General features: G+C 52.6%; 1 protein-coding gene and 1 long non-coding RNA gene across 2 annotated transcripts in view; one reads left to right on the forward strand and one right to left on the reverse strand.

The window, feature by feature from the left end:
* CUX2 (cut like homeobox 2) overlaps positions 1-27,955 on the forward strand; it is a 264,720-nt gene that overhangs the window by 121,984 nt on the left and 114,781 nt on the right.
* LOC105745150 (uncharacterized) lies at positions 592-3,772 on the reverse strand. Its single transcript, XR_001117974.3, has 3 exons — positions 3,431-3,772; positions 2,802-2,909; positions 592-1,405 (listed from the first exon to the last, which is right to left on the reverse strand). It is a non-coding gene; the product is annotated as an uncharacterized lncRNA (long non-coding RNA).

The raw sequence follows: 27,955 nt of genomic DNA on the forward strand, positions 1-27,955 counted from the left end.
GGGTTTTTCTGAGCCACACCAGCAGGAAAACGAGGGGTCTTCTTGTATGAGGCCGGGGTGGGTGTCTGGTGCAAACAGCGTGCTTCCTGCTTTCTGTCGCGCGTGGGATACCTCAGCTCGGGTGCCTGTCGTACTCAGGTGGTCTGGCGATTCTGCGGTACCCTGAGAATGGCCACTTGGTATTTCAAAATGCACACAAGACAAGGTGTCCAGCTTGTGGCGGCAGTGAGGTCGCGCACGCCCCAGGGGTTCACGGCACTGCAGGCCGTGACTAGAGGCCACGCTAGAGGCCTTCGTCCACTGCCCGAGTGAGGCACAGGGCTTCTGTGAGCAAAGAGCTGCGTCCTCCTCTCCCGCCTGGGAAGCGGAAGGGAGAAAGCGACGCTTGGCGAATCCGCCCTCTGCCCATCTCCCCCTCTAGAAATGTGTCCCATGCCTCAGCCAGGCCAAGGAAACCACTCCCCAGTGGGCGTGCAGCCTGTGTGTGTGCGTGTGTGTGTTAATAAAGCTCACCATGAGCCACGTATCAATTTCTGTCAGAGAGACGCAGAGCATCTGAACCAGAACTAAATAAAAATAAACATTAAACAATTATTGGAATTTAGCTTTATTTTAAAAATCAGCAGGGTTGAGGGAACAAGCCACCCATTAGCAAGGCAGAACTATTGGGCCTTTCAACAACCTGCTGATTCTTGGCTGCCAGTAAGATTTGGGCCGCATGAGCCGTGTGGAAAACTCCAGATCCTATTGATTAAAGATGATGTGGTAACAGGCCAATTATATCACCGTGGCTGCTCACGGTACTGGCCAACGGCAGCCATCATTTGTCTTTATGGAAATGGCTTTATTTGGGGTCCCTGGGAGGATGGCCCAATGTCCTCGTCCTGGGCAAAGCTTTACACTCTCCATGGTCCCTCTAGTTTGGTGGAGGCCTCGAACCCCCAGCTGTTCTGGATTCTTGCATTTTTCTGCTCCCTGTCCCTTCCACAGACTTAGGCAGTTCAAAAGGAACCTGCGTCTTGTCAACCAAATCAATGCAAATAACCAGTGAGCATTCCCCGACTTTTCATTAATAATTGATCTTCTCAGAACTGATATCATTTGGAACACCTAACTAAGGAAAGTAGCAGCGAGCCAGAGGCCTGCTTTAAGAGAGTAGAATTGCTCTGAGGTATAGAAAAAGAAATGATTTCCCTTCCAGCTTTAGCTCCAAGAGCAAGGCCAGCCAACGTGGAGTATCGAGACGCTCCCAGTAAACTCAGGGCTTAGCACAGCTTCAGCCTCCCAGATAGACAATCTGTGCGACCACGGGACTGGAATCCTTCAAGCTGGATGGGCAGATTTCTGGCTTGCGATTATTTGGGTCTCCAGGTTTTCATTTTGAAACTTTCTGCACCGCCAGTCCCTGTCAAGGAAGGAGAGAGAAGATTTGCTACTCTTTGTGGGGGGTATTTGGGCTTAGCCTCTGAGCTGTTCATCTTCGGGGCGGGATTCCCCTTTCTGCTGGCTTTTTCCTTCTTTATTTCTAACTTAACGGTCATTTCTGTGCTCCTCTGAAACTGGTTCCTGCTGGGCCAGGGTGATCCTTAGAGAGTCGGCGGGGATGGGACACCATCTGGACCACGGATGGAGAACAGGGTTCCTGGGGCCCTCCCTTCGTGAGCATCTGTCTTTCCTCCAGGACTCACTTGTTTGTTCAATCTCATATTCATTCATTTGCTTGTTTGGTACATAGTTATGGGATATCTGCTCTCTGCCGAGCACAGTTAGGTGCTGGGGGTACAGGGTCCCTGTCCTCGTGGAGCTTCTAGTCTAGCTGTGAAGAGACATGGTTATGAAACAATTCATTGGTACTATACAGAGGCAATGAGCCGCATGGAGTTGAGCAGGGCTTATGGGGGCCTAGGAGAGGAGAACCTGACCCAGTTTTGGGGTGTGCTGTTAAGGAAGCAAGATCTAAACTGAAATTTGACAGAGAATGACCCGAAGGGCTTGTTAAAACCTACAGCGCTGGGGAGCAGATGTGCTTGAGTGATTGAGCACCTGCCTCCCACATAGGAAGTCTGGGTTCAGGTCCCAGTGCCTCCTGAAAAAAAGCAAAAAACAGACCACAAGCAAAAGGAACAAGAGAAAAAACCCAACTAGGGAAGCCAGTTTGGCTTAGTGATTAAGTGCCAGCTTCCAACATATGAGGTCCTGGGTTCATTCCCTGGTACCTCAAAAGAAAAAAAAAAACCCACAATGTTGGGTACCATCCCCAGAGCTTCTGATTCAGCACATCTGGAGTAGGGCCCAGGAATCTGCATTCCTGACAAGTTCTCAAGTGATGCTGATGCTGCTGGTCCAGGGATCACACTTTTAATTACTGAGCTGGGCAAAGAACCAGGAGGGGAGGGCATCCCCACAGTGGAAACCGCATGTGCAAAGGCTCAGGGGCTGGAATGAGCTTCTGGAACAAGAAGATTCACATGGCGAGGGCAGAGTGAGTAAGGGGGAGCAGGGGAGGAGATGCACTGGTGGAATGGGCAGCGTCCTGCCCACACAGGCATCGCAGGCTGAGCTTGGGGATTTGATTCTATCTGAAATGGAGCCGGGAGACCGAGAAGCTTTCAGCGAGGAAGTGTCAGCATCCAGTTTGTGTCTGGAAAGGTTCTTTCTCTCTGGCTGCCAGACAGAAAAGTAGATGGTGAAAGAACGGTGGGGAGCCTTTCTAGATACTCTGGAAGAAAAGTAGAATTGCACTCATTTTTCAGATGGGGAAAACTGAGGCTCAGAGAGGGCAGGGGCATTCCCAAACTCACCCCGACTGGGACAGAGAGCTGTGACACCTCCACCAGCACCTTAGACAGTGAGCGAATTTCCCTTTACGTGTAGCGCCGGCCTCCCCCAAGGTGACAGGGCCCGTCCACCTGAAATATAAAAGGAGATGAAATTGCCATTTGGGGGAGATTAAACCTGGTCAAATATCAGCAGTTTCCTATGGTTCACACTAAAACAAAATATGGGGGTGACTGCTGCATTGCCAGACAATTCTGCCGCAGCCTGAGGAAGAGGAGTCGTGGCGTGGTCTAAATTGTCTCTGAAAGCAGTTCCCCGCACGCGCAGGGGCTGAGAGAGCGGTACAGGGCCGCAGCATCTTCGAATCAGTCTATAATGCAATCAATTTTGTATATCCCTGGTGAAACAGCAACATTTATTTAACGTCTTTTATAGAGCAGCTGAGTTTTATCACAAATCACATTCCATTTCTATTCATCTGGGACTCCTTGAAGGCTAAAATGCACTTACTTTCCTCGGAGGAAATTTACCAATTCCTCAATAAAGACCCATTTGCCTCTGTATGTAAAATTGACACATTTATTGAATATTAAACATTTAGGGTTTTTCTTCCCACCCCCCCCCCCCGCCGGCTCTCCCACCCCCCACGCACCTTGTTCCACTTTTCTGTGACACTTTCGTAGTCATTAGGGAAGACTTCATCAAAGTAGGGAGAAAGGCATATTTTTGTGCAGAAACAGACGACATTTAAATTGGGGACTTTCCAGTCCCTGAGAATGGTCCAGTTACGTAATAAATTTATAGAGTGGCATCCGGGGCCTCTGAGCGGTCTGTTTAAGCCGTGTGCTTTTACTGTCTCTTTGTAGCGGACTTGGCAGTCTTGATCACGCGGCGATATCATGTTGGGTTCACGACAAAAGTTTTTTTGTCCACACATGTAACGTTTGCAGAAGGCAAGGACAGCCTCCCTGCCAATAAATTGTGCTAATTAGCATGAGAGCCTATTAATAAAGCAAGCTTTCTTTTATCCGTGTTACTGAATGGTCGGGGACATCAATTAAAGTGTATGCCGGGGACAATGTCTTTTCACTGCCGATTGCTGTGTTTTTGTTTGAAAAAATAAGTGGGGGAGGGGCGACGCATTTAACATGAGAGAGGGCTGAACTGTTGAACTTAGGTCTCAAAGGTTGGGTCCAGATTTCCCAACTGTGATTCGCAATCGAAGCAGTGACATCTGGGGGCGGGGAAGATGCTTTTCCCTGGGTTGGGGGCCACACTTGAGGAATAGCTTCCTAACGAGCTTTTGGAATCAGCAGACTCGGGTTCGAATCTGACTTACCACTTCCTGGCTTTGACACTTCAGACAAGAGACCTTACCTCTCTCAGAACCTCAGTTTCCTGCTCTAAAAGGAGAATAATCACAGCCCATGCCATAGAGCTGTTGCGAGGTTAAATGCGATAATCCACGTAAAGTTCCAGAAGGAACCTCAGGCTTCATTACGACTCTCTTGGGGAACTTTGCTAGAGTCCAGACTTTGAATGGTTTGCAACTAGTCTTATCCAGTGTCAGGGTTAGATGGGACATGAAAGCTCATGGCGTCCAGCCCCTTGTCCCAGGCTGGAATTCCCTTCCCCAGAACATACCCATTAACCAGTTTGTGCTAGAACACCTTTGGAGTCAAGGAACTTTCTGTCCATCAAGACTGTCTTCCAGGGGTTGGCCAGAAACCTGTGGGTTTCTTCGCCCACACAGATCTGAGCTCCTCCCCCCTCCTTCAAATATGTAAATCCTACCCCCACTCCTACCCCCCCCCCCCCCCCCCCCGCCAGGCTTCTATACTCCAGGCTAGATGCTCCCAGCTCCTCCTAGTGCTGGATTTCTCAACTTTGCATTGGATTTCCTTTGGAACATGGGGTAATCCTTTGCATAGGTGTCTGGTCTGTGCATTGTAGGATGTTTAGCAGCATCTCTGGTCTCCACCCACTAGATCCCAGTAACACATCTGCCCAGATGTGACCATGAAGAGCATCCTTAGACATTGCCACATGTCTCCTGGAGGAGGGCAGATTAGCCTCGCTTGAGAATCAGTGTTCTAGCGTTTTGTGCCCTTCCCACCCTCCACTCCTTCAGCCAGACATTCCGCCTTCCTTACCTGACCAGCTGTTGCATCCTCTCATTTCTGTCCCCGCTGGCATGCCAGCTTCCGAGCCTTATGCCTCCAAAATGTTTTTGGTGCTGCTGGGAGTAAAGCCCACGTTTACTCGGCACAAGCGAAACGTGCCAGTTTCCTGAGAGCCCAAAAGCAAACATCATGAGAAACGTAAACCAAGTTGTACCCCCCCACCCCCTTGTTTTTCTGGCAGAACTTTTCAGCGAGCATGAGAGTCAGTGAAGGAGTCCGACTGGGCTAGCCCTAGGTCTGGGTAGCGTGCTGGATTTCCGACTGGCTGCCCAAGCAAGTATACCTCTCTGAACCTCGGTTTCCTCATCTCTATAATGGGCATAAAAATACTAACTATTTCTCAGGATTGTTGTGAGGATTCGGGCGAATCCACCCATGCAAAGTACCTTGCCCTTAGTAAGCTATCAACAAATTACAGCTATTATTTTTGTTGTTATTGTTGTTGCTATTTTCAAGAAGAGACACATTTCCAAAGAGTGGAAGTTGTTTACCCAAGTTCACCCAACAGGTCAGTGTGAGAAAATTGGGTCCAGCATCTTTTTTTCCAAAAACTCCCAGAGATTTCTGCAAAGGCCCATGCATACAGGGGAAGGTATTCGGAAATGATCCATTTTATGTGATTCTCACCCCATTAACAGCCCGCGGTTTTGCCAGAACATCCTCTTTTCACTTCCATTTTAAAAACCAGCCAGCATAATAAATCTTACCCCGAAATCTCCACGGCCCATCTTGGCTGGAGTGTGTGATAAATCTAATGTACTGTGGCCTCTCTGGATGAGAGACCCCTGCACATATCTGTATTTTTGGCGGACAGCCCTGTGGTCTGGCAGGTTTATCATTTGCTTTCTCCTTGACAGGTCCAGCCCTCTGACTGGGTTTGTCTTAGTTCCACAACTTCTTTGGCTCGAGGGTGGACGCATTATCCTGTCTTTTTTGTTATTTTGGGAAGGGAAGGGCCACTGGAAACTCCACAAGTGCCTGGGTTCTTTCTGGGGGGCCTGGCGCGCCCTTGTTCTGCTGCCTGTGACTGGGAGGCACTGGCAAAGGGGTCCCACTTTGATCATTCAACAGGTATTTCTTAAGCACCTACTATGAGCCTGGCACCGTGCTAGGGGCTGGGAACACTGAGGCGAACAAGGCAGAATTGGGGTGCAGGGGAGAAAGGGACATTTAAGAAATGGTCACTCTAAATGAAGTAAACGATTTAAGCCTGCGATGGGGAGTCCGCAGGAATGCGCCTAAAGAAGTGGTGTCTTAGAGCTGAACTGGGGGGGCTCGGGAGGCGGTTACCAGCTCACGGAAGGGCCCAGGCTCTGAGGCAGGAAAGGATAGCACGGAGGCCAGCGGTTACTCAGGGCAAGGAGAGGCTGAGACAGGGCCAGGAGGGGCTGCAGACCTCCCCTCCTCATCACGAATGCTGCCAGGAACCCAGCGAGGCCCCTGCAGGGCCAGGAAACAGCCCCCAAAGGAGCCGGGGCTTGGCGGCGGGCTCCAGCGCCAGCTCCCCCACTCACTGACCTTGCTCAGATCCCTGCCCCTCTGAGCCTCCATTTCTTTACCTGTAAAATGGGGCACTCAGTAAGCAGCTGAGAAATGCTAATGGCTAATTCTGCTCGCTAGCTGTGTGACCTTGGGAAGATTAACTTCACTTCTCTGGGCCTCAGTTTCCCGATCTGCACAATAGGGTTAATAAATATAATAATAACTAGAATATTAACTCTTACAATAATAACTTTATGATAGTGGTATTAATAATAATAATAATGACTCACGGAGGGGTGGAGAGGATTAAATGGGTTCAAATCGTGCCTGGCCCGTAGTTTGGGCTAAGTGTTAACTCTTACTGCTTGTTATTCTCATGGGTGGTTGTCGTGGTGTCCTTACTGCTCGCGTCCCTGTAGTTCTTACCATCTGGTTGGCCATCGGGGGGCTGGGATTTTTACACTGGTTCTAAGTCCCACCAAGTTAGAGTGCTCCCCCATCTCCAGGTCCTCTCTTGTGCCCCCACCATGTCCCAGACAGATTTCTGGCCCCCACTGGAAGCCGCGGCTGCAGCCCGGGCCTGCGACCCTGCTCGGGACCTGCCTGTCCTTGGGACAGGGAGCTTGCCCAAAATGGGGGGAGGTCTCCATGGAACCCTGGCCACCACCGGCTGAGCAGGGGTACTTGTGCACCTGGCACCCCCTCTCTCTTCACAGTAGACCCGGGATGTGGGCATCATCCCCACGTGGCAAGGGGGAAGCTGAGGCCCAGGGGGCTGATCTTTCTGGACTCGCCGAGGGGCATCTGCCCCACCCTTTCTGCCTCCTCTCCTCCTAAGAAGACCAGGCTGCCGTGTCTGCTGTACTGTCCCTGCAGCTCAGGGTGTGAAGAGACCCTTTTAAAGGGAGGGACCCTGACAGATGACATTCAAGTCTTGGGCTGCGGAAGGACCTTCAGCTGCCGGCTTCCCTGCCAAGGAGAATTCTGGCCTTCACAACAGGCCCAGGGATGATTTCTCTGGATTAGTGTCAATGTGGAAAAGCACAAGGCAAGATCCAGGGGAGCTCCAGTGTGGGATCCACAGGCTCCTGCTGTCGTATTCCCGCAGCCACGTTCCGGGCCTTTCTTCGTCGCCGTCTGTCTTACGAGACATGGAACAAAGGGCCTGTGAGGGGCTGCTGAGCCGGGAGGCCGCCCAGCCCCCTCCTCTCCTGAGCCTCTCAGACCCCGCAGCTGAGGCGGCTCCAGGCTGGGTGCTGGGGACCCCTGAGTCCTCCGGCCACCACGGACCCCAGGGCCGCCTCCTCTCCCTGGAGCGAGCAGGCCAGTGGGCGAGGCTCCTTGGTGTTATTGAGGGAAGAAATACGGCCTAGACCCCTTCTGTAAAAATAACCTCCCCTGCTCCTCCTTTATGGGTGAGGGAAAGTGCTTAAAATGCTTAGAGGGAATAAACAGCTTTTAATGAAGTTACATTGCCACATAATGGGTATCATAAAATTGCCTTCATACTACAGGGTCCCAGGATGGCATTTATTATCGACTGTGCCGGAATAGTCTTTGCAGAGCTCTGGCAGCTGCAGAGAGAAGAATGCAAAAGTCTCCTTAAATTACCTGATTGAAATAACCGGCGGAATATTCTGCGGGGCCGCCGCGTGCCAGGGAAGCCGCCTTTGGGGTGGTCTGTCAGAGGCGGTTTGCGCATTCTGAAGAACACAGGAGTTTCATTGCAGCAAAACAGATGTTCATCTTGTTTCTCCATCGGCTGTTTGATGAGAAATTTATTGCTCTTCCGCTGGGCCGGAGCCCCTCTCGGCTGTGGAGTCTATTAGGCAAGCCAGCAGCTGGCGGGAAGCCAAGACGAGGCTGTTTTGATGAAACCCATGAAAAGCCTTGGTTTGAAGGCGCCAGTAATAATGCACCGGCTAGACTCTGCTGATTGGGCGATTGATCGGCCTGATTTGATTTATTGATCGATACCCTCAAATTTGGCGTCTGAGAAGCTGCACTAATCTTTAACTGTTGTGAACATCTCTACCTGCTGGAGAATTAGAACCTGATAAGGAATGTATGAAAGGAATCGGGGCTTATCTTAATCACACACCGGGCCCCAGCGCGGGCCCGCCCCTGCGAGGGCCTGCGAGCGCTGCGCCCCATTGCCAGGCAGGCCGGCGCAGATCTATAAATTGATGGAATTCAAAGCCTCCAGCATCGATTACCGTTATAACAAACAGTGGTGCACAGAATGTCTGATTATTTTTAGACAAAGATTCTGTTCTCTCAGCAGCAATTTTGCTGAGGCTGTCACTGTGTCAGATGTGTGCTGTTGATTGCAATTAGATGCAATACAAAAAAAAAATTAAACTATCTGTATCCTTAGTCTTATTTCCAGTTATTAAATCTCTCTCTTTGTTTGCCGTTTCCTCATGATATCTACAGCTGGATGAAATACTTGGTTGGCAGGAGAAATCCCTGTAATTCAGTGGGGGCGCAGCCGCCTACCAGCTCCTTGGATTCTCTCCGATCGGGCACACATAGTCTTGGAGTGGGGGAGCGAGGGGGGCCTTGGGGAGACAAATGAGGGTGTGTGGGGGCATCTGTCTAAAAGTGTACAGGGGTGAAGGCGTGAGGTGAAACACCTCAGGGAAGGCTGGGGGCATAAAAATCAATCCCCAAAACCTCCTGGAACGCCTCTGAGGTGCTTTATCCTCCTTGTTCCCGTCCACGTTGGACCAGACGTAAGCAGGAGGTGCCCTCGTCCTGTGGGGGACGGGGGCGCAGTATCCAGAGCAACTGGAGCTCAAAGCTTGGCGCCGCTTGAAATAATGAATTCCTCCAGATGGAGACCGCCCTTGGGCCGCTTCCACGCTCAGCCTACCTGAAGAGCAGGCCCCTGGTAATTGCGGGCTGGACAAATTAAGGCCTTCCCTTCTCCACGCGGCCTGGCAGCCAGGATGCTGGGGCAGGACCAGGACACTTGTCATCCTGACACCCTGCAGTTGTGCTCTTGTCTCGGCACCGTTAGTCCCAGCAGCCTTGGCGGTGGAAAAGCCTTAAACGCCAGACTGACCCTCGAGGTGAAGAAGGAGGCTGCAAGGCCTTGCAGTTCCTGGCTGGAATTGGCAGCTGCCGGCTAATTTTAGGACGTTCAGGGTTGAGGAATGAGCGGGGAGAGGTAGTGGTGTGGGCTTTGCGGTCAGGTGGGGGGCGGGTCCTGTGTGAATCAGCTGCGCTTTGGTGGGAGAAAGGCCGGCCCTCGGTCAAGGTCACTCACATCGACTGGCGGAGGACCGGTGGAGGAGACTCTAAGTGCCCTGAGGTCAGGGAAGCGGTCAGTCTTGTTCAATAATAATCAGAATAACACCTGCCGTTTGTTAACCACCAGCTCTGCCCCCGATCCTGTGCTTAGCACTTCCATTTGCACCTTCCTCCTTCTGTCTGCCCACTTACCTTAGACGGCTGGTCATAATTATATCTGCTTGATATTTGGAAAAACTGAGGCTCAGAAGCATTGAGTGGATGACTTGCCAAGTCCACACTGGAGTCTGGAGCTTGGGCTCTGGACCTTAGTGACTCAGTAACTATTTGTCGAATGAATGATTGAATGAATGAATGAATGAATGAATGGTACATGAACCCCCAGTGGGGACTCAGCTGGGCTCCTGGATAGCCAAGGAGGGCAGGGCCAGGCCACGCCTCCAGTGGGGGAAGAGGAAATCAGACATGTTGATATCTCAGTGGCCCCAAGAGCGGGCCTGGCTTTGGACCTCCTGAGGGCTGCTGGGATAACTCTTGCTTCATCCTTATGGGCACAGAGCTGTGCCTGGGCTCCAGCCCCCTCAGGTAGAGGAACCATTTTGAGGTCTCTAGGAAGCTTTTTTGCAAGGAAATCTCAGGGTTGGAGGGGTCTGGCGAGGAGAGGGGTGCAGTAATGGGGTCTGAAGAGCAGGGTCAGCTCATCGGCCACCTGGAGGGGTCACACTCTCTCAGTCCAGGAGAGCTTGGTGGTTATAACTAGAACCCTGAGGTTAGGTAGACTTTGTTTGATTCCCAGGGTCATCATGTCTTAGCTTTGGTGACCTTGGGCAAATGAGCCTCATTTCCCCCCAAATGCAAATAGGAATGGTAATAGTACCTCCCTCCCAAGGTGCTTGTGAGGATGTGATAGATAATATACTTCGACCCGTACCTAGCGGTGGCGCGTAGTATACTTGGTGGTGACAATTACTGGTCTAGGGGGCACTAGCACCCCCTGGTGGGCATTTGGGACTAACATGCTCACTCAACCCGAGAGAAATCCAGGCCAGGGCAAAAAGGTGTCAAATAACCTCTGCAAAGGGACAGAGCAAGTCGCTGGCTAACTTGGTATCTTCCTTGTCACCCTTTTCTGGACACACTGTAATTGTCCATTTCCCTCTTCCTTTTCCATTTCTTCCCTGATGTTCCTGTGGTCCAACAACGGTGTGAGGAAAGAGATGATCCCGCAGATGGTTGGTAGGAGTGATGATTGACACAACCCCTTTGGAGGGCAAGTTGGCACCATCTGTCAGGTTTACAAATGTGCCTGTCCTGTGATCTGGCCCTTCCTCATCTGAGAACTTGCCCTTTAGATACACTCACACATAAGCACAAAGATAAATGTCACAATGTGTTAGTAAGAGCAAAGCCTGGAAATAACCTACATATCCATGAACAGGGGATCAGAAATAACCTAAGTGTCCATGAGTGGGGGATTAATACAAAAAATAAGGCACATCCACACAGACGAATATAGTGCAGCTATCAAAAAGAAGGATCATACTGATAAGTAGGCAAGATATAGTCCATGAAAATGGTAAATTGCAGAACATGGCATATAGTATGCTCTGAGTAAAACAAAAGGACACAGCAAAGAATATGCTTATGTGTTTTCTTGAATATGATTGGAATAGCTCTGGAAGGGGATAGAAGAATAGTGGGCATCTCTGGAGACATTTAAATGTCAAATCCTGGTATAATTTTTCTCATAAGCACATGGTACTTTAGCAGTATAAAAAAACATTTCTAAAAACTGATTGAATGGAAAGAACCTGGATTCTTGGAGTTAGAGCTGGGAGCAAATACTGGCTCCGTTTGTTACTGGCTGGGTGACCTCAATAAGCAGTGGTGACTCTCTGTACCTCAAGTTTTCTCATCTGTGAAATGGTAATGATGTCGGGTGCCCGTGAAGCAGCGGCCTGCTCTGCTCACCGGTTATTAGCGTTCGTTGTTTCCCACAGTGAGGCTGAAAGGAAGTGCTGTTTATGGCAGTCTTGGGCCGGAGTCCTTCGCGGGGGCCCAGCCACACAGGCCGGGTGTGAAGGACAGAGGCGGTTCCTTGGGTCCCACTCAGCATGGCCCCAGAACCCACTAGCCTGGAGGTCTCTGTAATGGACCCCTGTCCAGAGGCCCAGCTCCCCACAGTCGGGGTGATGGGGCAAGAGGGGGACCCAGCCTGTGTTGGTGCCACAGGGGCCTTGGGCGGTTGTCCTCACTCGCCCTCTCCCTCTGTCTCTCTGTCTTTGTGTGTCTCTTTTCTCTCCTCTTGTCCTCTCCCATCCCCCTTTTTCTCTCCTTTCTCTGTATTTCTCTTTCTCTTTAATTCTCTCTTTCTCTGCTTCTCTTTTTCTCTACCTCTTGTCCTCTCTCATCCCCACTTTCTCTACTTCTTTCTCTCTCACTCTCTTTTACTCTTTCTTTCCTCTTGTGCTCTCTCTATCCTTGTCCCTTCCCCTCCCCTCTCCCTCTTATCCTCCCTTGTGCTCTTTCTTTCTCTTTTTTCTCTCTCCTTCTCTCTGAATTTCTCTTCCACTTCCTCTCCCCCTCTCTCTCTGCCTCTGTCACTCCATGTCCTTCCCCTCTCTGCTCCTTGTCTTGTCCCTCTCCTGTCCCACCTCATCCCTCTCCTCTCCTGCCTCGTCCCTCTCTCCTGTCTTGCCTCTCTCCCCATCCAGGGTTGCTGAGGTTGCCCCTTGGGAAACTAGCCGCTAACAGTCCTGGGGACTGGACCACGGGTGCTGGGCTAGGCACTGAGTGAAAGGAGGGGAGTGTGGCCAACCCAGGCCTGCCCTCTTGGGAAGGATAAGGTGCTGTTAGACGATTGTTCCAGAGGGACCTCACCAAGTCCGAGCCATTAGGCAGGCTTCTCAGGGACAGTGACATTTATGCGTGAATTAATCAGTGAAGCAGGGAGGAGGGAAGGGAGCATTCCAGGCAGAAGGAGAGCACGTGCAAAGGTCCTGTGGCTGGACAGGTCACCATGAGCATTTCCTTACCCTGGCCAGTCACCCGGGCGCATGGTTGTTGGGGGAGAGGAGGAGGATCTGAGGAGTAGGCCTCGAAGCTGGGTAGAGTAAGGGTGGGGAGGATGGAGTTTGGAGCCAGGGCCCCTACGTTTTGCCAGCCCCTGCTAGCTGCCTGACCTTGAAGGGTCACCTGCCCTCCTGAGCCTCCGTGTCCTCCTCTGTGAAGTGGAGATGGTGACTGTACCTGCGAGGAACGCTGTGAAGACAGGACGCCAAGAGGATGGCTGTGTGTTAATGTGCGTAAACTTGCTTAGAGCATGCCGGGCCCAGGGCCCAGGCTCTCCACGTGTCCACACACGTTGGTCCTCTCGGTAGCGTGATCTGTGCTCCCTGCTCTAGAAATCTAGATCGCACGGCAGCCGGGGGAGCCTGTGGAGTCCTCCTCTGCTCAGGACCCACCCCTGGTCCCCATCTTGCTCAGAGGAAAACTAGAATCCTCACTGTGGCCCACCAGGCCCTGCCCAATTGCACCCCTCCCTCTGCACCACCCACCAGGCCTCCTGCCTCAGGGCCTTTGCACTTGCTGTTCCTTCTCAGCAAAAGTTTCTTCTCCCACGTAGCATTATGGCATAGCCATGTGATTTGCTTTTTCACCCCTTTTGGGTCTTTGCTGAAGTGTCACCATCTCCAGGAGCCTCCCTTGGCTGCTCTGTGAAACTGCAGCCCACCCACCGACCCCAAGGACCCCTGACCCCCTTCCCTGCTTTATTTTCCCTCTCCCACCTCCATTCTTAAAAACGTTTCAGTGGCTTCCTTTGTTCTTAGAGTAGAGAACCAGGGTGGGGGTCGGAGCACCCTGGGGGCCTGCCAGGCCTGGGCCCTGTCCCCGTGAGACCACCCCAAGTCCGTGATGCCCCAGAGTCAGTCCCACGTGCACGAGACAGCTGGCCAGGTCATCTGAGGCATCAGGCAGTGAGTTTCTGCGGCGCTCTGGCCAGAAGCCGCGTCCACGGCCCGCCCCTGCAGCTGACGGCAGGCTGGCCGCAGGCTCGCCACTGGGCTCAGCGTGGACATCCGTCCCAGACTGGGGGTGGGAGGGAGGTGATGAGAGCGAGCCTGGCGCCCTGGCTGGGTGACCTGCTGCCTGTCACACCCTCTCTAGGAATCTTCCTCTCCTGTGAGTGTAAAGTGGGGAGAATCCCACCCCCCTGGATGGTCACTCCCGCCCTTCCTCGCTCTCCTCCTGGAATGCATCCATTGAGAGAAGTTTCCCTCTCCGGGAAACAGTTTGCACAGGAAAGGCAAAACGCAAGCTTGATTCTTTCCTTTAATTTACCAGATTTCAAAGCCATGGAGTTGGGTGCCCAGCATCCTCCCAAGTGGCCAGTGACACCATTTTAGGGTATGATTATGAACAACTGGATTTCCACCACCACGATTGCTTTCCTTCTTGATGCTCGAACAGCCCCCTCCCACCGGGGACCCCCATAATTTGGCACCTGCGTCCTCTGGCCCTGGCCCGCGTGCTCCTGGCAGCTTCCTCGCCTGCCCAGCGGGAAGCACAGTCCGTCTTCACAGAGACCCGGGGAGGCGGGCAGGAGAGGTGCTGGCAACATGGGGCCTCGGGCTCCCCAAGGTTTAGGGACTCGCCCAGGATCCCGTGATGTGTGGTTGACAAAGTCAGGATTAGGTTGTAGATGGGGGAGGAAGCAGATGGTGGGTTGAGCGTACACAGGCCGGGGTCAGCGGCTTCTGCTCCTCTCTGGCAATATCCTGAGCCTCTCTGAGCCTCGGAGGAGTGGACGCATCTCTAAAATGGGGTCGATAAGCCGTGGCATTCGGTGAATTAATGCAAGGGAAGCCTGTAGCTCAGGGCTTTGCACGTTGTGAGTGGTCCATAGACACTAACCTATCTTAGTAATAACATTGTCATTATGGTGATTATCATTGGGATTAAATAAGATGATACGTAGCCCAGCACCTAATTTAGAGAGCACGACAAATTAATGTTTCTTTCTTCCCTTTCCGATGGGGGCTTTCACGTGCTCTCCAGACCCTCCCTTCCCTCTAAGTTGGAGCACAGTTTTTCAAAGGACATATTCCAAGATCTCACCCATGTCACTTTCCCGTGAACCCTTTCGTTCTGAAAACACTAACCAGGGAAAGAAAACAAATCTCTGAATGAAGTTGTTGTCCAGTTCACAGAGATAGGACCTGTCCTTCCTTTCCAGGGCTGAATCATTTCCGGTCCTTTTGGGGAGGCCCAGGTGACCCCCACACACACCCATAACTGAGCCCCCATGGCCATGAGCACCCTACTTGCCCTGGCAAGGCTGTCCCCCGGCTCCCGTGGGTTGAGGGGCCTGGGTCTGGCAGAGCCCTGGGCGGGCATGGCTGCCAATCATCCCACAGTCTAAACGCCATTCTTCAGATATTTTTGCTGAGTCACTTTGTTTTTAAACTTGACCTTTTCTCTCCTTTTCTGCTGTCCCCAAGGACATATTCCCAAAGCCTTAAGTGGGCCAGCCAGGCCATGGCACAGCCCTTAAAATCGAGGGCAACCAAGCGCCAGGAGTTGCTCAGGAATGCTTTGCAAGCATGTCTTTGGCCCTTGCATCCACCTCTTGCTTGTTCCTTCAGCAAGTATTGATTGAGCACCTACTGTGTGCACTTTTCTACCACAGTAAATAGGTTGCTGACTAAAAGGATCCATAACTTCAGAAATAAAAAGCAGGTGATAAGACGGCAGGTGGGGGGAGAGGGTTGTGCAGTGTGGGGCGAGAAGCAAGGGCAGCAGGGAAGGCTTTGTGTGTGCCAGGCACCGTGGTGAGCTGGGCACACAACCATGACCGAGACAGGCACAGACCCTGCCTCAGGGGAGAATGCAGGAAGCCATCTAATAGGCAGTTCAAGGCAGCGGAGAGAGGGCCGTGAAGCAGCCGCCGGGAGCCCAGAGAGAATGGGAACCAGGACCCTGTTTGGGAAGGAGCTGGTTATAGGGGAATCTTGGGAGGGGGCGCCAGGCAAAGGCAGCTGCAGATGCAAAGGCCCTGAGGTGGTCACGTGCTTGGCCCAGGGTCAGGGTGACTGAAGCACGAGAGCAGGAGAGCAGAAGCAGGGAAGGCCGAGGGGTGGGCAGGGCCAGGCCGCCCTCAGCTCCTGGGCCCTGGAGAGGGTGGGCACCTCGGCTTCTAGAGCAGTGGCGAGTCCCTGCAGAGTTTTGAACCAGGAAGTGATAGGACCTGATCCACATCTGTGAAAGTGCCCTTGGTTTTGTAGCTGAAGCCATTGTTGTAAATAGACCAGTGAGGAGGCTCCTGCACCCGTCTAGGCGAGTGGCAGTGGCGGTTTGGTGGCAGCAGCCAGACGTGGCAGATTCAGGAGTGTTTTGGACAGAAGAAGAGCTGCCCCCCGGCGGATGCCTTTCCTCCCCCCACACTCCACAGCCCTCTTCCTCCTCGCCACTGCTCACCTGCTCTTCCTTTCTGATGTAGATACTTTTGGTTAGTAACTTGTTTACTGAGGTAGAACATCCATTCAGAAAATGGCACAAATCATTAGGTTACAGCTCAGTGGATTTTCACAAGTGAACACATCTGCAGAATCAGCATCCAAATCAGGAAGCAGGATGTTCCCAGCCATCCAGAAGCTCACCATACACCCCTTCCAGTAAGTACTCCCCAAACATAACCACTCTCCTGCTTCTCTGACGGCACAGGTTAGCTTGCCGTTTTTTGTCTGTTATAGAAAGGGAATCGTACAGTGCGTGCTCTTTGGCATCTGGCTTCATTTGCTCCACATTACATTGGTAAGATTTATCAATAAGGTTGTGTGTAATTGTAGCTCATTCATGCTCGTGGCTGTACTGTAGTATTCCACTGGGTGAATATATCACACATTTATTTATCCATTCTACTGTTAATGGGCATTTGGGTTGTTTCCAATTTGGGGCTATTATGAATAGTGCTTCTTTGAACATTCTAGACCACTGCTTCTCAAACTTTAATGTACTCATGGGCCACCTAGGGATCTTGTTAAAGTAAAGCCCCTAATTCATTAGGTCTACAGTGGGTCCTGAGATCCCACATCTCACAAGCGCCCGGGTGGTGCCAGTGCTGCTCGCCCAAGACCACTTTCTGAAGAGCAAACCTCTATGTTGATGACCCTCTTTCTCTTGGGGCTGTGCCCAGGAGTGGGAGCTCTGGGTCGTAGGAGACATAGGTTCAACTTCAGTAGATAGCGTCAGGCAGTTCTCCCGGATACCAGCTGCCCCTCCCACCCCAGTGTGTGAGCGCTCCAGCCGCTCCTCATCCTCAACAACACTTGGTATTAGCTGTCCTTTTCATTTCAGCCCTTCTGGTGGGTACATAGCGGAATCTTGTTGTGGTTCCCACGTGTATTTCCCTGAGGACTAAGGAGAAGGAGCATCTTTTCATGTGCTTACGACCTGTCTGGATTTCCTCTTTGGGAGGTACCTGTTCAAGTCTCATGCCCATTTTTCTCTTAGGACAGCTCCCTTTTTCTTATTGAAATTTTAGAAGTTCTTGACTCTGGACACAATCCTTTATTAGATAAATTGTGCAGACCCCCTCCTACTCTGTGACCTTGACTTTGAACTCATATTTCACTGGTACTTTCTAATTCTGCCATTATTGCTCAGCACTGAACGATGCGGGGAGGGGTTGGCAGAGACTCCCGTTGTGCCCTTGATAACCAATTTACAGCATGGTACCAGCTTCTTACTTATTTACACCCCACGCCCTCATCGATGACTTTCCCAAGGGGAACCCCTCCCCGTGCTCAGGGGGGACTTTCTTCCACCTGTCCCCCCTTCCCCGTAATCCAGGCTGTGCAAACTAGAACATGACATTCCTTTGATGTTTTGCTACTTGACAGTTTCCAACTACTGGATTAGTTCCTCGTTCCCGTACATCCAGAAAGACCCCTTGGGTTCTTAGCAGATCTGCAGACCCTCTGAAGGCAGTCAGTCCCAGCCCGGCCTCCTGGGGGAGTGATGGAAAAAGAGAGGCAGGCGGGGTGCCTCGTGTGTCTCCGCGTGAACCTGCTCTGGTTCTTGATCTGATTGAAAGCCTCACTGCTGCACTCGCTGCTGCCCCGCGGCCCAGCGCTCAGCTTTCATCCGCCATGTGCGCCGCGTTGAATCCTGCCAGCGGACCCCATGCCCTCTGCGTCGCAGCTCATCTAGATTCCGGGCTTCTTGCCCTCTCTTCCGTCGAGTCCTCCGTGCTTGTCTCCAGCCGCCTTCACTCCCGCCCCAGCTGCGCTCTGCGGCCTGGAGCGCCCACATGCACAGCCAGCAGCACACAGACCCGGCTGCCCAGGGCGCCCGCCCGCCCCAGGGCTGCAGGACGTCCTGGGAGCCAGTCCCCAGGCACCACGCTTCCCTGCCCCACCGCCTCGGGACCCCACCGCCGAGAGGCCGGGTCTGCAGCCCACAAGCCACACCATTTGGCCTGGTGAACTGGGCAGGTGCTAGCTGTCTGAGCCTCAGTTTCCCCAGCAAAGCAGAGCTAATGATGGTACTTATCAGGCTGTTAGGAGGATGAAATGAAGCAATATATGTAAGGTGCTAAGGATTGCCTGGCCCCGGGGGACGTTACGTGCCTGCGTGCTGTTGTTTATTCGTATTATCGTCGCTGCGCTGATGATATGCCAGACCCCCTCGCCCACCATTACCTCCTCCCGTGTCTGGTGGAATCTGCCTGCCTCCTCTCCCCTCCGGGCCTTTGGGCCTGCTGTCCTTCTGCCTGGAGTATGCGTTCCTCTTCCTCCCCCTGGAACCTCCGTCCTCCCTCATGCCCACGTCAGTGCCTCCCCACCTCCCTTGGGCACCTCCCCCAACCTCCCAGGACCGGAGCCGGGGTCACGTGCTGGCCCATGGGACCTGGCTGGACTTCACATTCTCCAGAGCAGGGCCCGGGCCTCCCACAATGCTGATATGGATAGCATTTATTGAGCATTTAGTGCATGCCAGCCTGCAGTGGGGGCTTTTCAGAGAAGGCCCCATTTAGCCCTCCCACCAGTCCATGACCACCTGCCACCGGAGCTCACCCACGGGAAGCTGCTTGCCCAAGATTCCACAACGAGAGCTGGGCTGGGAGCCCTGCCCTGCATGGCTGCAGAGCACCAGCCTCTCTCCTCCCCAGCACTAGCTCATACCTCCTCATAGCTCAGGTGCCTCTCTCATTCATTCCCTAAATACTTATTAGGCACCTCCTGTGCCAGCCGTTGTGCCAGGACCCGCAGTATAGTAACCCAGGTCGACTGGTCTCTTCTCCCACCAGGAACCCAAGCAGGGGAAGCCACCTCCGTCCTATTTGCTGTCACATCCCACACAGGGCCTGACACACAGCGAGACTCTCAGCATGTGGGTCAGTGACCCCTGGGGTCCCCAAGTCCTTTACACTCATATTCTCTCATGAATGCTCAGTGGAACCTTCTAGAAGCTGCAGGACGGGGCAGTGATGCCATCACTCTGGCAGTGAATGGAGAGTATGCGTGTGTATTCTAGTGCTTTAAATTTGAAAGTGGCAAGTATCGATTGCTATAACCAGCATAGCCAAGAGCTCTTTGACGATCTCAGTTTAAGAGTGTCAAAGCGTCCCAAGACCAAAACCTTTGAGAACTGCTGTGGCAAATGAATTAATAAATTAGCAACTGAATGAAGGACTGAAGGAAAGAATGAGTGAATGGATGGATGGATGAATGAATGAATGGAGTGTGTGCTAAGGAGTTTGGACTCAGCTTCTCTTTAAGCCATCATGGCATGGAGAAAACATCCTGGTGGCAGGGTAGAGAATGGATTTGAGGGAGAGAGGAGGGAGGGAGGGGTCCAGGAGAGAGGTGGGCTTTGCGATTTCCCAGATCCTGCCATCTGACCACATCCCAGGCCCCCGACCCGTCCCTCCAAATAGTTTTTGGCCGGACAAAAACAGCCCTGGCACAGCCAACTGCTGACTGTTCCAAGGTGTTTTCCACAGCGAAACAATTTGAAATAATTAGAACCTCACAAAGTGTCTTTAAACACGCCGGTAATGGGGATAAGAAAACACTTGTGAAATGTAATCAGTTATTAGCAGCTGATCAATTATCCTCATGGATAGCTGTTGTGGGGAGAGGAGACGCAATCATAAGCCCCTTGATTAACTAATTTGAATATCTTTGGAGACCAAATTCTGAAATTTCTTTCTATTTTCTCCCCTGCTATTGTAACGGTCCCGTACATCTGCTGGATAAACACAGGATGCAGATGGTAATGAGCGTTCTGCCCTGAACGGGTCCCTTGTTGGGAACCAGGGAGGAAGAATCTGGGGGCGGGGGTGGCGAGCCGCCAGGCCTGGGGACCCCATGCTGGCTGGGGGCGGAGTCGGCGCAGCAGCCCCGCCCCGCGGCCTCACCTTTGGCTCCAACAGGCAGGCTGGCCGGAAGTGGCACTGACCCACTGAAAGGCCCTCCAAGGCTGGCCGGGGCACTTCTGGGATGGAGTGGACAGTGGGAGCATTGATTTTCTGGACATAGCTCTCAACCTTGGGTTCCTGCCCCTCCTGGCTGAGACACAGAGAAGGCCACTCTGATGCCCCAGGACAGGGTAGACACTCACACCAGTGGCCGACCGGCTGGTCATGGCCTCGTGATTAAGAGCAAGGCTCTGGAGCAAGATTCCCTGGGTCAAGTCCGGCCCTGCCACCTCAGCTGTGTGGCCTAGGGTAGGTGGTTGAACCTCTCTGTGCCTCTATGTGCTCATCTGCCCAAAGGAATAGTACCAGTGCCCACCTCATGGGCTTGTTTCCACCGCAGAAGGCCTGGCACCACTCAAAGCCCAATATAAATATAGCCCGTCATTATTGTTATTCTCTCCAGCCCATCTAATTAACAGGCTAGACCTGAGTTTGCAAACTGGCAGGCCAGGGTCCAAATCCCCCAGGAAATCTGTTTTGTTTGGCACCAACTGCGTTGTTAAAAGTTTTTTGAATTGGTTGCCAACAATTAAAAATTGGGAGATGTGCACATTAGAAGTCTGGATTTGGGCTTCTCTGTCGCATCCGGCTTTGCAGCCACACTGGGCCCACCATCCTGATCTGTGAGGCCCCAATCAGAAACGCCCCCTTCAGCCAGGTCACTTGCCTTCCACTCACCACAGTCCCACCCCACCTCCACCCCCTTGATTCTGTGTCACCACCTGCTTGGCTCCCGCCCCAGCCTGTCAGCCCTTGAGGTCTGCTGGGAGCAGGTCCTCCCTGCTGTACCCAGGGTTGGCCTAGCAGGTGCTTAAAACCTATTTGAACAAATGTGCGTTCACATGAGAACTTGACGTAAAGGCGTGGTTCCCTTTTGAGAAGACCCTCAGCCGCCAGGTGGTCTTGGCTCAGGGAGAAGGGGGCGGCAAACCCCGGCCTTGACTGCATTCACCCCTGGGACCCTGCCAACCCCCAGCCCCGGTTCCTCTCCCACTGACCATCAGAAGGAAGTTCCCGTCTCGGGTCCCGCGCTTCCACCTCCCCGTCTGTGTCCGCTCCTCCCCAGCCCCCGTGTGAGGTGTTCTGGAAGCCCACACACAGGGGTCTCAAAAGGCCCCCCTCTGAGCAGCCGGCCCGAGGCCCGAGGCACCAGAGGAAGTCGTGTACTGTCCCACAGTTGGTACCTGCGGCCCCTGGTCCACATCCATCTGGTTCAGACAAGACCTTTTTTTAATATTTTGTTTGAAGCTGTTCAAAAACCTCGTCTGAAACCACCTTTAAAATTCTTCCCTCCCTTCCCGCCCAACGACTTTTTCCCCCTCCTCTAAATGTTTCATCACTTTTAAATGGCTTAACCAATTTGGGTTATTTTTAGAAAAATGCCTGGCATGTTGGCTGACAACCTGTATTCTAAGTTTCAACCTGATACAGAAAAGACAGAGTTTATAAACCCCTGGGAAAAAAAAGAAACACACAAAACATGGCTTTAGAATAAAAACCATCTGAAACGGATCCAGTGGGCCCCCGGCAGTGGGGCTGCATGGGTCTGGGCGCTGGCCGCCAGCACGGGGCTTCAAGGGCACGGAATGTGATTTGTTCTTTGGAGCTTCCCCCGCCATCGCTGGGAGGCTGGGTGCCATGTCCTTGTGGACAGCGAGAGGCAGGACAGATAGACACGGTTTGCCCTGGTTCTGGCTTGCCCGATGACCTTCAGCCAAGGACATACCTTTCCTGGGCTCTCGGTTCTGCCATCCGAGGTGAGGGGATACTAGTAACTGCCTCGGGTGAAATGCTTATCATGGAGCCTGCTGCCCCGGGAACTAGTGAACTGTCCATAAATGCTTGTTAGCTCGTGATGGTCCAAGGCTCTGGCAAAGACAAGGAGAGGAAAGGGCCCAGGAAAGAAAGTCAGTACATTATGGGTTTAGTGGCTGCTCATGTGGCTTCCTCTACCCCCTGGTTTCTGTTGAGATTTTTGAAAATCAGTTTTATCGAAGTCTACTTTACATTCCAGGAACGCACCTAGCCTAAGCATACAAGTCAGTGCTTGCAGAGTTGCAAGAGTTGCATCACCATCACAACAATCCAGTTTGAGAGCATTGTTGTCGCCCCAAAAAGGTCCTTTGTGCTCATTTACAGTCACTCCCCGATTGCACCCCCACCCCCAGGCAATCGTGACTCTCCTGTCTGTTTAGATTTCCCTTCTCTGGGCATTTCATGTAAATGGACTGAGCAATATGTAGCCCTCTGCATCTGGCTTCTTTCACTCCACATGCAGTTTCCAAGGTTCTCCTGTATTGTAACATGGGGCGGTATCTTGTCCTTTTTTGCTGCTGAGTAGTTTTTCCTGGTGCGGCTCTGCCGCATTCTGTTTCTGTTCTCGCGTGGATGGACTTTTGGGTGGGTTCGAACGCTGCTGTGAATACCCGTGCCCAGGCCTCTGTGTGGACATACAGTTGTGTGTCTTACGGGTAGAGAAGTGGAATTACTGAGCTGTAAGTCAAATATTTTGTTTAACGCCTTAAGAAACTGCCAGGCCACTCTACAGAGGGGCTGTGCCAGCGTGCATTTCCGCCGCAATGTAAGGGCTTCCCGTTGCCCGCCTGCCCACCCCCGCACGCCCGCACTTGTAGGCTCTCCTGCTGAGACTGGCGTGTGCGCTTTTGGTCCCTGAGTCCAGTCAGGTGAGCTGGGTCTAGGCTGGGAATCCTGGGAGTGGCTGGAGCTTGAGGAGGTGAGTGACGGGCCTGGGCAGGCGCAGACCATACATACGGAGGCATCCTAAAGCTGCACATCCTAAAGCTGCACATAAATTCCCATAGAATTGTCTGCAGTTGTGGAAATGTTCTCTCTCTGAGCTGTCCAATGTGGTAGCCATTCATTCGCCACCAGTGACTGCTGAGCCTGTGAAATGTGGGTAGTGCAGCTGAGGAAATGAACTGGTGATTGTGTTAAATTAATTTAGCTTTATTAAATTTCAATAGCCACATGAGGTTAGTGGCTACCCTGTTAGTGCAGTTCTAGAAGGTCAAGGTTACTGCTAAGTATATTCTACGTCTTCAATGAATCTTTCTGAGGATCGATCAGAATTCAACCCCTTTAATTGCTGGGAGAGGCATGGGCTCGGGGGCTTGGGAGGAGAGGGAAGCCTCAGAAGCGCAGAAGAGAGGTAGGGCAGGGCGTGCGGTGGGCCGTGGGAAGAGTACAGGTGGGCTCAGGAGCCGTGAGGACCCAGGTTTGAATCCCAGCCCTGCCGCTTACCAAGTCTGTGACCTGGGACAAGTGACCTGTCCTCTCTGAGCCTCCGTTTACTCATCTATAAAATGGAAGTGGTACATCATATGAAGGACTGTTTAACCCTCATGAAAATAAATCCCCTCACGTGGTTTCTGGCACTTAGTCTGTGCAGGAAGATAGCAGATTCTGTTATTATTCTCCTTTGCTGCCTGGTTCCCAGGACTAGCTGAAGGCCACGAAGCCCTGAATTCCACGTCCTCATCCATGAATGCTAAGGTGCTGGGCTGGCAGCATCACATGGGCAGGCACCATTTCTGCTGTGTCCACTGCTGGATCCCCAGCACCGGGATCAGCACCTGGAACAGAGGAGGCGTGCCATAAATGTTTGTTGAATAGCGGGAGGGAAGGACAGAAGGAGGGATGGATGGAAGGACAGAGGGAGGGACGGAAGGGTGGATGGAGGGATGGACAGATGGAGGGAGGGACGGATGGAGGGGTGGATGGAGGGATGCATTTTGCTTGTGGCAAGCAGGATGTAAGCAGTGTTGGGGTTCCCGAGAGAACTACGGTGTCCTTCAGGAAGCGTGGTTTGACAAACAGCACTGGGATCAGTGCCAGAAGAGACAAGACTGCTTCCCCCTCCTTAAACAGTCACTACATCCCTGAGGAACCTGGCAGGCGTGGACTGGGCTGGAGCCCCCCGTGGCGGGTGTGGAATGGGTGAAAGTGGGCTGGGTCAGCCAGGCCAGACTCGCCACCCACCACCAGCCCTGACCACATCCACTCAGAAGTGGCCCAGCATCCAAGGTGCCCGCCCAGAAAACTACAACCTCAAAGTGAGAATGGATTCTCATCCGAGAAGTTCTCTCAGGCCCTAAAGTGTCAGGAAGTGCTAGCATCTCAGACAGCAGTGCCTCCCCGACCCCAGGCACGTTTAGGGGAACACACTGGTTCCATTTCATTAGTCCTAAATTTCCCTCCCCACCCCTTTGTTTTCCTTCCTTTCCTCCCTGACCTCACTTCATCCCCTACTTCTAGGCCCCAAAGTAGCATCGTTCCATTTCACATAATTATTGTTTGCCTTATTTGTGAGAAACACTTTAGAGCTATCGAAGTCTTTTCATATTTGTTATCCTCATCTGATGTCCAAAGGAACTCAGCAAGGTGAGCATTCTTTCAAAACATGTCTGTGCAACTCCAACAACTACACCCCAGTCTGGGTGCCGAGATACCTCAGAGAACAAAACGAAGTCCCCGCCTTCGCAGAGCTTTTAGTCTTGAAGGAGGTGGACCGTCAAACACGTGATAACGTCATCCCTGCAAGTGATGATGGGTGCTCTGTGCAACAGAGCAAGATTAGATGACAGGCAATGTAGGGAGCGGACAGGTCTGCTTTTCGTTCGGACTGGTAGGATTGGGCAGGGTCTCACTGAGAAGGTGAGGACTTGCAGGGATGGGGAGCTGCAGGTAGAGGGAAGCACATGTGCAAAGTCCCTGAGGTGACCAGGAGGCTGGTGTGTTGGAGGACTGGGTGGCAGTGGACATGGCTGGACTCTATAGAGTGGGGGAAAGGGACACCCCCCTAAGGCTGGAGCTGGGGGCAGTGGCTGCCCTTTGTAGGCCCCAGTGAGTAATTTGGATTTTAACCTAAGACTGGCAAACAAACCATTGAAGAATTTCAAGCTGGGGAGAGATAAGCGCTGATTCATGTTTTGGAAAGCTCATTTGGCTGCCATGTGGGAGGTGGGCTGTAGCAGATGACAGTGGAGCTGGCAGCCAAGGGAAGAGGCCCTGGAAATAGTCCAGGTGATGACGATGACAGTTTGGATGCAGGTGATGGTGAGGGAGTTGTTATTTCTGGATAGTTAGAGATATTTAAATCAGACATGGCTGGGATTCATTTAGAATTAAAATTGTCCCCACAGTACGGATGAAAAAACTGAGTCTGAGAAAGGTGTAGTGACTGGCCCCATGTCCTAGCTTCCAAGGGCTGCAGGCAAGATTCAAACCCAGGTCTGCCCGACTCTGCCTCCCTCTGACAGCTGCTGGAACCCAGCGCTTCCACTTCTGGATGGCTCAGCTTGATCTCTTCAGCTGAAATGATGCTCATGAAGCACTATCCCCATTTCACAGAGCAGGAAACTGAGGCTCAGGCACTTGTCTGATCGCCCAGCTGGAGAATGGCAGAGGCAGGATTCAGCCCCAGCCTGGCTCCTGAGCCTTTGTCTGAGCCCGATGCCAGGAAAATGAGGGTCCTTTGCTGTGGGCCTCTTTAGGTTCTGGGGGTGGGGGGAGCAGATGACATGAGCAGAGAGAAAGGAAAGGAGCCCACAGCCCCTGGTTTTCTCTTAGTCAATAAATACAGTAAAAAAAACCAAACTAACAAACAAAAAAAAAACAATTCTGCAGATTGCATATGTTTGTGTTTCAGTCTTTGTCTCTGTGTATCTGTCTCTGCAGGTGCCTCTGTATGTCTTTGTTTCTATGGGTCTGTGTGTCTCTCTATGTGTCTATGTGTCTGTCGAGACTCAGAAAAAAGCCTGGAAGGAGGGTTCCTCCTTGTAGCGTGCCCTCGGTGTGCTGGGCACCTCCACTGACCTTTATTTCTTTACTTAGCCATCTCCGATTCTCCCTTTTCACTGATGAGCATGGTACACTTTTACAGAGACACCCTGTTCTACCATATACAGAGATGCAGTTCCCTCGGGAAGAGAGGGAAGTGTCTTGTGTTTGCCTTCTTTGGGAAATGGCCTCATATCGTCCGGCCAGGAAGTGGGAGAATCCCCCCGGCAGGGAGGGGCCAGCTCTTGTCTTTGACTTCGCTGCCTTGAGGTCAGATCCTTACCTGCCCCCACGGAGATGCCGCTGTCCGTTGCTTGTTTTCTGGGCTGGGAAGGCAGTTGGGGGTCTGCGTACAGTTTCCAGTAATTACATTACACTTCGCTCAGTGGGAGTTTCACCATTACTGTTGATGATAAACGTTTTAATAAGATATAGGTAGACTAAAAAGGGATGTTGATTTTTAACCTAGTTGTTTTTCTCCTCTTTCTCTCCCTCTCATCCCTTCCTTTCTGGAAGTGGCAAAGATTGTGCGTGGGGACCCTGAGCACCGTGGTGTGAAGCGGCTGCACCCTGAGCAGGGCGCAGCCAGTCCGATGCCAATGGTGCAGTGTTGGGAGGCTGGACAGGAGGTTCTGTCGCAGGGCTGTCTGAGTCGAAGGAGGCTCCGGGGGTCCGTCTGGGTGACCCTGCCTGGGCATCCCCCGTTCAAGCCCATCCCGCTCCCTGGAAGAGGCATCGCTGGGGAAACGTTTTCCAACCTGAGGAAGAACAGCCACAGCATAGCAGATGCAGCTGAGTTAGGGTAAAGGCATTAAGGCGTATCCCTGGGGGTCAGGAACAGCAGCAGAATTGGGGGGCACATTTACTTTGACCTCTGGTTCCCTTTTCCTCCCTATCCCCTTGGAAAATATTTCTTTAGAAACATTTTTTTTTTTTGCCTTCAGACTTACAAACCGGACCCAACAGGGCCTTTGTGAGCACTCATTCCTCCCATTTGGTTAGGAAGAAATTGCATCTACAGAGTCCTGGTGATCATGTCATACCTTCCTGCCCAATGAAACAAGGCACTGGCCATGAGGCACTTGGCAGAATCAAGAGCAAATTGGGGGCACGCCAAGTGTCGGCCCAAAGGCTCCTGACCAGGCCCAGGAGCCCCCATCGGGGGGTCTTCTCTCTCAGGCTCGCCTTCAGCCTCACCTGGCTGATCCCCCCGGTGCCAGGTGGCATGGATTTCTTTCCAGTGGGTCCCTAAAATCCATCACCTGCCCTCCCGCCCACTACCCCCCCGTCCTCCCCGCCTGCCTGGACTGTAGCAGCAGTTGGCTTCTCGGCTCCCCCAGCCTCCAGCTCGTTCATCCCCGTGTGGCTTCCCACAGCTGCTGAGAGCACGTGCCCTCCTCCGCTCAGCAGTCCCCTCTGGGTCCCCATCGCTGCTGGCCTTGGCCTTATGGCTTTCCGGCTGCCCAGGCGTCCCTAACACGCACCCAGCAGTCAGCCATCCCCAGCACAGCCCAAGCGGTCCAGCCCCCCCGCCTGTGCCCCACCACCCTTCCTCCTCCAACGCCTTCACCCAGACGCCCACACCCGCAGCCGGCTAGAGGGGTCTGTGTCCCCCAGCAGGCCTCCCCCAGGACAACGCCTGGGCACTTGTGATGACTGGCTGCCTGGGCAAGGATAGGGGGTCCTGGGGAGTGGGTGAGAGGGCTGTGAGCCCAAGTCAGAAGCGATGGGCACCAGAGGGGGGCGGTTCCCCGAGGGGAGATTCATCACCGCTGTGGCCCCTGACAAGTGCCTGTCACGTAGTAGGTGCTTGGTAAACATTCGATGAGTGAATGAATGAGTGGATGGGTGAATGAATGAAGGATTCCTTGCCTTCCTTCCCCTGATTTGTCAGAGGAGGGTGGAGAGGCACAGAGGGAACTGCCTGGCCAGCTCACCCAGCTTGACCAGGTGCATCAGCCCTGGGAGGGGGCAG

This window comes from Dasypus novemcinctus, chromosome 19 (assembly GCF_030445035.2).
Source record: "Dasypus novemcinctus isolate mDasNov1 chromosome 19, mDasNov1.1.hap2, whole genome shotgun sequence".
NCBI classification, from domain to species: domain Eukaryota; kingdom Metazoa; phylum Chordata; class Mammalia; order Cingulata; family Dasypodidae; genus Dasypus; species Dasypus novemcinctus.